Raw genomic sequence first — 13,092 nt, 5'->3', positions numbered from 1 at the left:
TGCATATTATCTAATGATCTTATTTTAAGAGTAAAAATAATCATTCCATTGGCAAACTTGATCATTACTCAAATTAAGGATAAATCCTTCTATCAGTGTATTTTGATAGCGGTTTTAGGCCCATCACAAAATTATCCTCTCATAAACCTCTCCTTTTTGTTTTGTTTTTTTAGTTTTTTTTAAAGGTGAATTTAGTCCCAACAGGGACAAAGATGGAAGAATTTCTGGCAAATCTGCACACAATAACAAATGAATTGCTTCAATTGGTAACAAGTAATCAAATCAAGTTGGTCCAACTTAATTGTTTAAATTTGTAATTTGAAAACCTAAATAAATTAAGTTAATAAACTTATTTTAGTAATTAATTATTTGATTATCCACCACTGACTGCACTACCTGCTGCCCTCTGGAAAGAGGCTTCGCAGCATCCGCTGCAGGACCAGCAGGCTCTGCAACAGCTTTTTCCCCGCTGCCATCAGACCGTTGAACTGTTGAACTCTAAACTTGACTCTGCATCATATTTCCAACATTATTTTGAACTAGCAATGTTGGTAAAACTTTTAGTAATCCTTTTAAATAGAACACAACTCAATGTTTGATTGTATTTTGCACCATATTTGTTTATTTTGCACTGCGCTGAATCTTTCCATATCAATGCTCTTTTGCACCATTACTTTTTTACTGGTTTCCTTTTCTCCTACACTATTTACATTGCCTAGTATTGCCTAATGGTAAATCCCCGGCGTCCCACGATGGCAGCCCACTGCTCCCCAAGGAGATGGGTTACAAGCAGAGGTAAATTTCTCCAATGTGAGATCAATAAAGTTCAATTATTATTATCATTATGAATCTATTCTGTCAGGATATAAAACATGGTGGTGGCAGCATCATGCAAAGGGCATGCTGTAGTTCAGCAGGGACAAGAAGTTGTTTGAGTTTATGGAAAGATGGATTAACCTCAAAAAAGGAGTAAAACTATGGAGGGAAACCTGTTTACTCCAGTTAAAGACTAATTATTAATTTCTCTACCACGTGGAATCAGTGTCAAACACATCCACATTTGCACAGAAATGGTACAAATTGTGCACAAAGTAAAAGACAAGGACAATAAAACCTTTCACAACATTTTTATTTTTTATCTATTCAGTCAGCTTAGCAGTAAAACCTGGTTAAAGCCTGTGTAAAATCCTACATTTCAGTCTGTTGGTAGCGGCTAACTCATGTTTAAAATGATAAAGGAGTTGAAAGAAATCCCCTTGATTAAAGTGCATGATTTATGATTTAGCAGAAACCTTTCAACTGACAGTATGATGACAGCAGAGAACACCTGCAGGTAAACACGTTGGAAGATTTTATTGTCACGTTTTCTTGTCAATGCAGTTATAAAAACAGCTGGTCTGTTCCTGGTTCACAGTCCTGGCAGAGACGGCTTGACTGCCGTTCTTGGACTTCTGCCCTCTTATATTTGTACCTCACTTACACAGAAAAGCATGGCTTCTTATGCCCTGAGATCCAACAATCAGTTGTTGTTCACTGTTCCTTCTGCCCGCACAGAACCAGAGGTGTCAAGTAACGAAATGCAAATACTTTGTTACTGTACTTAAGTACACTTTTTACGTATCTTACATTTTTAACACATACTCGTTACTCTTGGCTTCGGTTTAATGTTTAGAAATATTTATTTCACGTCATGTGCTCCATCCAATGCAGATTATTGGCTCCATCCACATCTAGTGAAAACTAGTGTAAATGGATGAGTCATATAACGCGAACACTCATTGGTTAGCTAAAGGAAATCATCAGAAGCAGCAGGTGTTCTTCAAACTGCAAACATGAATTGTCTATGCCATGCTACAATGTTGGATTCAGAAAAAGATGTTGAAATGTCTGAAAGGTCGGACACAGGCGAGAGCGTATCGGGGGATGGAGACCAACAAGACCTCCCTCATCCTTGGACCTATCTCTAAGAATTTTTCAAAATAGTGAAAAATTGAGCTTTCAATTCATATAGTGGCATCTGGCTGTTTTTTTAAAGGTTACTTCATACTTTTATACTTTCAGTAGTTTTTGGAGCACATACTTTTTCACTTTTACTTGAGTAAAGAGGTCAAGTTGATACTTCAACTTTTACCAGAGTGTTTTTAAACTGCAGTATCTATACTTCAAGTAACAAATGTGGGTACTTTGGACGCCACTGCACAGAAGTAGGGAAGTAAGCCTTTAGCTACGCAGCTCCTTGTGTGTGGAAATTTTTTTACAAAGAAACTGGAAGTTGACTGAGTCTTTATCCTTAAATGCTTTTAAGTTGAAAGTGAAAGAATTTGAAGCCTCAATTATTTGTAAATGTTTTCCTTGATATGTTTTTTTCTGTTTATTATGTAACACTCTAGGCCTTAAATGAATGTCTTTTGTCCAAAAGGTGTAGGTGTACCCCAGAGTCTTGTCCAGAGGAGGTCGCTCTACTGTGTTGATTCATGCGTCTGTGGAGAAGTTGTTTGGTTTCCTTGTCCCAAATGTATTTGTTACGTTTTTTTTAATCATCTTTCTATTTTTCATCCCGTTTCAAAAGATTTTGTCTTATTCTATGTTTAGGACTGCTAGAATAGAATAGAATAGAATAGAATAGAATAGAATAGAATAGAATAGAATAGAAAATCCCTTTATTGTCCCACAATGGAGAAATTCTGGTGGTTACAGCAGCAAAAAGGTTATAAAAAATGGTCACACAAATGTGGATCTTAGAAAAATGTATATAAATAAGATAATAATGAAGAGTTAAAAGATAAAAAATAAAATACTGTACTGTAAAGTGTTCTAACAATATAAAGGTGTGCACCTGGAGAATAAATAACCAATATCCAGCTATGGACATTTTATACAGTAATGGATATTTGAAAATAGCAGCAACATCAGAGACGTGCAAAATGACTGCAGCATGTTGTTTAACTAAGATAGACACTGCAAAAATCAGCATAAATATAACTTATTGTAACAACTGTAGTTGCTGGGGACAGTGGTGGTTCTAGAGTCTTCCAGCTGCTGGGAGGAAGGATCTGTGATAACGCTTCCTGGTGCATTTAGGGTGCAGCAGTCTTTCACTTAAGGAGAAGAATTGTGTTTCTGTTGTTGTTGTTCTTTCCTTTGTGTTCTCATTTTATTCCTAATTTAGATTTGAGTTGGTTTCCTTTAGTCAGTAGTATTTCAACCTTGCTTAGTATTTTCATTTAGGTTTGCTCCCTCTGAGTTATTTATTACCCTCTGCTTTTCTTCAGCTGCTCTACATAATCCCCTGATCAACCCACCCATATTCTATGTCATTCGCCACTCGTCCCTCAGTATGTAATATGCAATCAGTTGTCTTTTTTCACTACCCACATTCTTGTATTATTCTTTGACCTGTTTCTGCAGGGTTTTATCTTAAATTTCCGTCATTTTAATACCAAACTTTCCAGCTCAGCTGACCCTCTGCACTTTGTTCCTTCACTAAGTTTACTGTAAGTTATGAGCTGCAGGAATTACTTTAATTATGCCTGAATGCACGTTACAGACAATAATAACTGAGGCAAGGCCAAAGTTCTGTGTGTAAAACTGAGGCCTGTTGGTTGTTTTTCTTAATGTTTTGGATTGTTGCTACTGTGTCTCTAAATATTACGCCTTATGGCTAAAAATAGCGCTGGTGTTTTCAGCCACTAGTGACATTCAAACATTAATCCCATGCGGCGTGACTAAATTATTGATGTTCAGCTGATGTGTGTTTTCTTTTTTTATCATCCTCTGAAAATGTGCACTGAAAAAAAATAATCCAACCGCTTTTGGCATTTACTTAATCATATTATTTACTTTAACACAATTTTTTATGTCCTACCCTGCTAACATGTAATAATTGTGTTAATGTAACTAAATACGATTAAGTCGATGACAAAAACGGTTGCGTTATTTTTTTAAGTGATGTTTTATTGGGGGAAAAAAAGACTAAGAATGAAACTGAGAGAAGGAGGTTGATGTAAATTCAGGCTGTCACTTCAGCTCCAGAGGGAAACTCTCCTTCACTCCCGTCCTTCAGTAGGTCAGTGCTTTCTGTGTCAGTCGCAGACGGGAACTGGTTCTTCAAGCTCCACTATGGAAACATTTTAAGGATAACAATTTGCCAAACAGCTGAGACAAAGCAGAAGGAGAGGAAAAAGAGAAAGGGAGCGTGGAAATAACGGAGCAAACGGGACTTCCCAGTGAATAACAACTTGTAAACATAATTCAGAGATATGTGCCGAACTGGAGCCATCGTGTCCTGGAAACATTGCCTCCGATTGATTGGTTTTATATCCTCAGGGAACATGTCAGTGGGACTTTTGTCCCTTATAACATGGAAAATCAGTATTCGCCCCCTAAAACTAGATTTACTATAATAAGTAATAACTTGACTTTACAAGCAACTTCTTAACAAAGAATTACCAGTTAATATAAAGGCATTCAAAGAACATTATGCTTGGTTAACATTCGACACATCTTTGGACTTGGTGGCCTGCAGAAGAACAAAAGGGTCATTTCATGGAAATTCTTTGATCTATAATTGATTTTTGTACTTGGAAAAGCAGATCTGGCTTAAGTACAAACAAGGCAGAACATGTGACAGAAACTGATGCATCTGTGTTTACTCTGTGTATAGAAACTCATGGACACTCTTCCCGTGTCATGCATAATAATATTGCAAAAATATTGTTTTTCTCTATTATCATATTTCAGTGAAAATGGTTTTTAATAATATTTTTATACACTATCACAGATTTCAGCATAACTGTGAGACAGAATGAAGATAATTTGAAGGAAAGCTTCACATTGTAAAGAATCTCAACTAGATTTAGGTTATGGGGTGAATTTTGTTTCATAATTTTTTCCGAGCAAAGAAAATGTTTTTTAAAAGAAAAGAAATGCAACCCAGAAATTAAACGTCCTTAAGAACAAAATAAAAAAAAGTTCAGCTTCAAGAGCTAATAGGAGCTGTGAATCACAATTGGAAAAATTGGAAATTTTAAGAAAATAAAAACAGAAACTATAAAATCCCTAAAAATGAATTTAAAAGAAAAGTTTGATATTTTAGCAAAAAGATAAAATGTGAAAATAATAATAATAATATATTGGACATGATCAATTCTGAGCAAAACAACAATTTTACTCAAGTCTGGGCCATTGTACCACGTGACTATCCTTCCATCAATAACAAACCATTGTGCACCCGCCTAACTCCGCCCAGTTCTCCTATCATCACCATGTTTCACATCTGGGTTGAAGCATGGGGAGGCTTACAGTTAGTGTCAGCGTTAGTTTATGCCATAAATTTGGCACAAAAAGTTAAATCTATTGACTGATCACATTGATAAGTGATTTGTTGAAACATCTGTTTACACCCAATTTAACTGACTGGTTTTATATTTTTACCACTCATAGACACAGTGGGTAGCACTGCCTTACAGCAAGAAGGTTGTGGGTTTGATTCCCAGCCTGGGGTCTGTTGGGATCTGGAGGTCTGTCCACCTTTCTCCTACAGAGGGCGCCCTAGGTCTCCTGGAGCTGAAGCTGACTACCACACCTGCGGCTCGTTTGCTCATCAGGAGACCAGCATTTAAGGAGAGGCAGAGCAACACTCCAGTGCCAGAGTGTTATGCCAGTTATGGTTAGCAAACCTGAGCCGACCTGCCTGTCTGCTTCTCTGACTCCCATGAAACCTGAACCAGAACCTAACCTGTTTTTTGTCCTCTCTGCTTCCTAGGAAGAACCTGTCTGAACCCAGAAACTCAGGAAGAGTTTCTCAGTCTGAAACCAGCCTGTCTGATCTCCGAAGAACCTTGGAAAGTCAATCTGTCAGTAACCTGCCTGCCCGCTCTCAGAAGAAACTGGAAGAGACACTCAGATCAGAAACTGCAATATCAGAAATCAAGTCTCTGCCTCTACCAAGCCCTCTGCCTGCCTTCTGCCCTGGACCCTCCTGGTTCCCCTCCTCTGCCCCTCAGCTCAAACCACTGAACCGGTACAGACCTGCACTCATTCAACCTGCGAGCATACTTGGACATCAGCTAACCATTCTGTCCCTCTCTGCAGAGAAACCAGTCGTGACCAGTCTTGGACCCGTTTTCCCCCGAATCAGTTCTTTATTAACATTGTGTATCTAAATAAACTGTTGAAACTTTTCCCTCTGAGTCCATTTGTTCTGCATGTGGGTTAGAATCCTTGGTACCAACATGACAGGGTCTTTCTGCATGGAGGTTGCATGTTCTCCCTGTGCAAGTGTGGGTTCTCTCCGGGTACTCCGGCTTCCTCCCACAGTCCATGATTTTGGACTGTGGGAGGCCATGATAATTGGCTTCTCTAAATCTCCTTAGGTGTGAGTGTGCCTGTTTTTCTCTGTGTTGCCCTGCGATGGACTGGCGACCTGTCCAGGGTGAACCCCGCCTCTCCCCCGTAGACAGCTGGAGACCTGCACCAGCACCCCTCATGACTCCAGTTGGAATAAGCGTGACGGAAAATGGATCGAATGGATGGATTTTATATTTAAAGCAACTGAACACAAGGGTTTTTAAAAAATCTTTATTTGTATTTGTCTTATTAATACATTTGTGATTGAATAAATTAAAGTGGTTGGTTGTAATAAAAAGATGTACAATAAAAAAAATAAAAGTTCAAATGACACGATTCATTCAATTCAGTTTATTTATACAGTGTCAGTTCCCAACAAATGTCATCTCAAGGCAGGGACAACACTGATGAACGGTAAACTAAGAACCACACATGAATAGACAGTAGTTCACCAAAGGTTCAGACCTTCAGTAAAGCTGTCACCTAAAGACCAATATTTCCTGATTAAAAGGTTCCCGTCTTGTCTAGGAAATCTGAAACCAGCCATAAATATCAGATTTACCCGGCAACAGAAAGGATGTGACGGCAGCATGCCAGCGGAAGGTGCTTTACCAGGATACAAGAGCTTCAACCCTTCTTCAAATCTGCAGCACATCGTCTAATGGCTGCAGTATCACGCTCTTGTGTCGCCACGTTTTAAAAATTCTGGAGCATATGCGCAGTGTTGATTGGGAGGAAAGTGTGGAAATAACATGTGGGCGACAGTGATAAGGGGAGATAAGAGATCATTCATGTGGCTTTATGTGAAAATGACCATGTAAATTAACATAAAAATATAAAGCTGCTGTGTTAATTTATCCCAGTCAAATAATTTATCCCAAATAAATATCAATATACATTTTTGTAATGATCTTTTTCTTTGTTTGATTTAAATAGAGCAGTTCCTGAAGTATTAATTTTATTTATTGTATGATTACGTCACACATTTCTTTAGATGTAATAATTTCTTTATGTTTATTTTGCTGTTTCTATTGCTAAATTGTGAAGCACATTGTTTAACTGTATTTTTTAAATGTGCTATATGAATAAATTTGACATTAACACATAAATATGTCCGTTAGGATCGCCCTCGTTTTCTACAGTAGAGCTTCAAACTGTATTGGCTGTTAAGCTCCATCCTTTTAGTACCAAATAAGACGCTCTTAACAATCATTTGTCCACCGTTCTACATGTCGCTGATCTGAACTGTCGCATAATTGTTTAATCGAATTAGTTACTCTAGGAGAAATATGCTCATCCGCTACTGATATAATAATAGTTCCTAGAAGAAAAAGTTTTAAAAACATTCTAGGAAACAGTAACAGTTTAGTTAATCAGAAAACGATCAGTTATTTCATCAGCTGAACATTTCTTGCATAATGCTTTTATATCATAATATGATTTAGAAAACAGGGCTAAACCATAAGTAAAATGATCCTTTGGAATCAATTTAAATATGGTAATAAAATTAATCTCCTTACAGACTTTGATTCCTAGGTGGCTACTGACACCGCCCACATTTGTTCAAAGCTTGAACAAATGTCCTGCTATTTAGCTTTAGTGTAATACTGCACTAAAACTTGTTAAATAAGTGCTAAGCATGGTGATGGGCAGTTCCAACATCGGCCATGGCCCCTTTACAAGTTGTCCTGGCTGATGTTATGTCCCTGTGCATAATAATTTTAAATACATTTATTAAGACGGTATGCAACTGATTGGTTCCTTAAACCTTTTACATTTATGTTCACCTTTAAAGTTCTGTTTTAAAGGCCCTCTCCACTTAATAAAAATAAATAAAACATGCATATGCACAACCCTGCACCCGCTCCTGAGAGGGAACGCCTATTAAATGTGTGCAAGAGCATGCAGGAGCCCCTTTCTCCTGGTGCATGCTCTGTTTAAAAGCTGCTGTTTGCATCGGTCATACAAGCTCACTTTCCAAAAGAAGATTTGCAATATTTCCACTATGTCAGACTCACCACCGGTAAGTGGAAATGGGGACGAACACGTAAGAAGGCCTCAGGAAACATATCACCAGAATGATTGACAATTAGGAGGACCACTTATTTAGATGATCCACCCCAAAAAAGAACATCCTTCACTATACCTTTAATACTTTGATTTTTATCAATTTTTCTTAAGTTCTAATTCTGAATACACCAAAAAATGTTTCATGTAAAATAGCCTGCTGCCCAGTCCGGGATGAAGTGGGAGACGACGAGTGCGAGTAGCCAGAAAAAAAGAGCTTTTTCTGAATCTTGAATGGTCATTAAAATAATATTAGAAATTGTATATTCAGTTTATCTTTCATCTTTATTCCAAAGACTTTATACTAGATCAGAGGTCACGGATTATCAGTCCACGGTCCAGATCCGGACCCTCCTGCTGGCTAAACCTGATTTAAAACATAAAATTAAATTAAAGATATAAATTACTGCATATTGTCCGACGGCAGTGTCTAATTTCAATTGCGCTGCTTCTCCTGTTAATACGGTAAAGCCCTCCAGAGTGTCCGGCTCCAGGCTATATGTGTTACAAATGAGCCAGTGAGCTGCAGTCAGTCTGGGTTGCTGCTGCTGCTACTTTTAGACACAGCAGGCAAACCTGTGGCAAGCCGGGCGATGGGAAAGAAGGAGAAGATGATGAGAAAAAGAGAGCAGAGAAAGTGTGGACTGCTGGAAGAACTGTGGTGAACTGGTGAAAGAAAGTGAAATGGTGCTCAAAGATGACCCTGAACATTTAGAGGATGTTTGTCTCAACCTGCTGCTGTGAAGCAGGATTCTCCACCATGAACAGAATAAAAATAAATATGGATCCAGGCTTAAAATGAGCTCCTTGATATGAGCTTTAGAATGGCTTTGTCTTCATTCAAACCCAGGTTAAAAGCCTTGCAGGGCAGCCTAAAGCCCACTGCTCTCATTAAGACAGAAAAAAGAAAAAACTAAACACATGGGCAGTTCAGGTGTTTTATAAAATATGTGAATAAGGAAATTGTCCTTATACCAAACTGAACGTTGTTTTCTACTTCAAAAAACACTTAAAATTTTAAAATGGAAAATTTTTATTTTTTAATTTAAAAACGAAGATAACGTAGATGCAAAAACATCTCATTTTATTTCTGTGTTAAATTCCATTTAAAGTAACAGATTATAATTTAAAATTTCTCTGGACCTTTATTGGTTGATGATTATCTTTATTCAGACCCTGCTGATTTTTAATTTGTTACCCCTGGACTAAAGGTGTTCCAATCCCATATTAATGTCAGATATTGCTCCGTTATTAGCCAAAAAACTGCTATCGGATTATAATGGCCTTCATCTAAAATCTCAGATATTGTCCTGCTTATTGTTTCTAAAACTGATAGGTGAAAATTACCTGGATCAACTTTTGTTCTATGTGTTATTGATATCACTTGATAAGGCCTTTTCTTTCATTCTACAGTACAAGATAAGTACATAAAGAATCCTGCTTTAAGCACTAATATCGAATGAGGTGAGTATCGGTCAATTATTTTTATTTATTTCCAATACGGTACCCTTACTATAAACAAAATACTTGGGAAAACCCAATATTTAATTTTGTATAATTATCTTTTGGTACGATAGGCTCATGTTAGCATGTTTAATTCTTCTTTTTGGTGTAACTCTGACAACATTGTTAAAATGTTTTTCCTAAGATGTACTGTTTTGTAGAGGAGTCAAAAGTATTAATGTTTATTACTCAAGTAAAGTATAAATCCTACGGTTTAAAAACACTTTTGTAGAAGTTTAGAGCGGAGGTCTTCAACAGTAGCCTGGGTGCCATTCCGAACTTAGTCCCGCCCACAAGGTTTGAGGTCGGGAAGTTCGGTCTGGCTCTGCTCCATAGTAGCGCGAGTATTATCGCCCACCCTCTGGCGATCCAATCAAATTGTCAGGGCGGGCTTTATACGATGATGGACAGATGATCAACAGTAACGTAATCAACCACGTGACCAAAGCGCGCTTTGGCGACAACAATAATGGCTGCCGCTGGAGAGTTTAGGTGAGTGGATTCTGCTATTAGGTCTGTTCTAGAAGATATCGACAGCAAATTAATTTTAAAAGAGGAAAAGAGAAACGCGATCAAGGCTCATCTTCTTATTCTAGGCGCGCAACTGCACGCTTTGATTTTTGTTGACAACAACTATGCCTCGCTTAACATACGTCACGCACTCCGTTGCTCTTATTGGTTGTAGGTCTATCCAATTGAGTGCAGAGGCATTTATTTTCCTGGTTCGTTCAAAACACGCCCCATAATCACAGCTCTATGGAGCAGTATCAGACTCATATTCTGACTAGAATTGAGTAGGACTACGTCAGGCTACTTCAACAGGGGGTTGCAAAAGTTTTGGTTGATTAGACTTTTTTTTTTATATTCCCTCCTGCAATTTTTTCCACTAATTGAAATGTCTTTAAATCGACAATAGCATGAATTCAACAGACTGTAAACAGATAAACGGAGGCAGAAGATGTCTTTCAGTCATCAATGCACACATTCAGCGACATACAGGAGCTCTTTCAAGCTGGGCACCGTTTCATTCACAACACCTGTCCCATCAACCAGGAATCAGAATCAGAAATACTTTAATAATCCCAGGGAGAAATTACTTTCATACATTACTCCATCTGTAATAGAGTGACTATAGAACCAGTATAATTACCAGTATAATTAGGGGGTCCCCACTCAGTCTCGCCATCAGTTTGGGGGTCCTTGACCTGGAAAATGTTGAAGATCCCTGGTTTAGAGTATCAACTTAAGCAAGTAAAAGTATAAAAGTACAATTTTTCAAATGTAAAGGCAGGAAAAAATGTTAAGGACAGATGCTTTAAACCTCATACTGATTACTGCCCTACCATATTAAAGGAACTTTTTTCTATAATCCTGGATGATAACTTCCTTATCCTTGAGTTTCTCAATTTTATTACTAATGGTAACAGTGTCAAATTTAACTTTGCATCATCTTGAAAAACTATTTATTTTGGTTTGTGGCCAACAACAAGTTGGGGCAGCACTGAGTCCCACCACAAAGAAATTCATTGTCTGGATTAATATTTTATTTATACCAACAGGCCATAACGAAATTTAGCTTAAATGAAACAAAACTTATGAGCCTATTTTTAAAATGTAAGAAATAGAAAGATAGTTGGAAATAAATGTAAGGAGTAGACGTAAAAAGTTGTCTAAAAAGAATTAATCCTGCAAAGTATAGCCAACAGTAACGTACCTTTATCTTGTGTGTTGTGCAACTTTAAATCACAAATGATTTGAATTTATTTGGAAATATTGCTAGCCTATATTTTATGGATTAAAAACATTGATGCATGATTCACTCTGTTAAACCATAATAAAAGTTCTAAGCTTAAAATTGAACTTAAAACATCACCAAAATTAAGTAAAAAATTGTGTTTCTGTATAAATAATGTTCTAGGTACAATAAATAGGTATAGGAGATTAAATAGAATCAGCGTTAACATATCTATGTGGGTTAACCATCTTATTTCTTCTGTCTTTCTTTTTGGGGAGTGGAGATACCATGATCACGAAGGTGGTTCACCCAAAGCGGACATCCGATCAGGCCGCTCTGACCTTTGTGAATTCCCCAAAATGTGGGAATCTCCACTGCATAATTTGTGGTTGTCGTGTCCTGGCATTCGAGGGGGGGTGTGGCATCCCAGTGGTTAGAGCAGGATGCCTGTCTTCTGAGCAGGCTGCAAGTACCCGGTTCTAACATCACAGACTGAGAAAGACCTTTAGTCCCAGACTGTTCCCTCAGTGCTCTAAGCAGAGGTGATGGATATATGCAGATTACGCATCCTGTCAAAATAAACACTATTATTGTTGTTATATTTAAAATCAAACACCAACATGCTAATCTAATGAAGGAATTATATTCAGTCTTAAATGTTGGCTCCTCTAATTTCCTTTAAAAATAAGCGATTCCAAAAAAAAAGAAAACGAAAAACAATCCACTGGACTTTGTTTCCAAGTTTGAAGACGTTTCGTTTCCCATCCAGGAAGCTTTTTCAATTCAAAAAGTCAGGAAAAGCGTTGAGTTCAAGGTTTTATCCAGTAGCCCACAAAAGCCTTGTTTTTTTTTTTGAAAACATGCAAATTGGAACAGATGAAGGGGTCCACCCCTTTGGAATGGGGCTCGTTCGGCTTCTTTTGTTAGCCTGAAATGCCCCGTACCCATCTTAGGCCCCGTCCACACGAAGCCGAACCCTGGCCTAAACGCACAAATATTTCACCAAACCAGCCTCTCATCCATACGAAGCCGGCGTTTCGGGGGTCTGTAAACGATCTTTTTTTTATTAAGCCTTCAGAGGGGGAAGATTTTGAAACGCCGTTTTCGCGTTTCCATCTTTAAGCTCTAACCGCATTTTTTTTTTACACGCATGCGTCATAGCGTCGCCTCTAAACACGCATGCGCGACACAGTATCACAACAACAATGGCGCCGTACTGTGTTGAATGGTTGCTGCTCATGCTACTCCCCCTGCTGTCGGGCTTACAACAGAGTCTTCTTCTTCTGGAATATCTCCAGGAAGAACAGAGCAATATCGACGACATAGTTCAGCACCTGAATTTGACTGAACCACGAAAATGGACCCGCAGGGCAACCATGTATAAATATTAGTGCGCATGCCAAACATTTCGTCGCCTATTTTTGCTTTGGCACCACAGC

General features: G+C 38.0%; 1 pseudogene; it reads left to right on the top strand.

The window, feature by feature from the left end:
* The first annotated feature begins 11,916 nt into the window (after positions 1-11,916).
* On the top strand, positions 11,917-12,063 carry LOC119791836 (annotated as a pseudogene).
* The last annotated feature ends 1,029 nt before the right edge of the window (positions 12,064-13,092 follow it).

Source organism: Cyprinodon tularosa, unplaced genomic scaffold (assembly GCF_016077235.1).
Source record: "Cyprinodon tularosa strain WSP-4 unplaced genomic scaffold, ASM1607723v1 ctg40, whole genome shotgun sequence".
NCBI classification, from domain to species: Eukaryota; Metazoa; Chordata; class Actinopteri; order Cyprinodontiformes; family Cyprinodontidae; genus Cyprinodon; species Cyprinodon tularosa.
The sequence above is the reverse complement of the archived record's forward strand: the minus strand, read 5'-3'. Positions and strand labels throughout refer to the sequence as shown.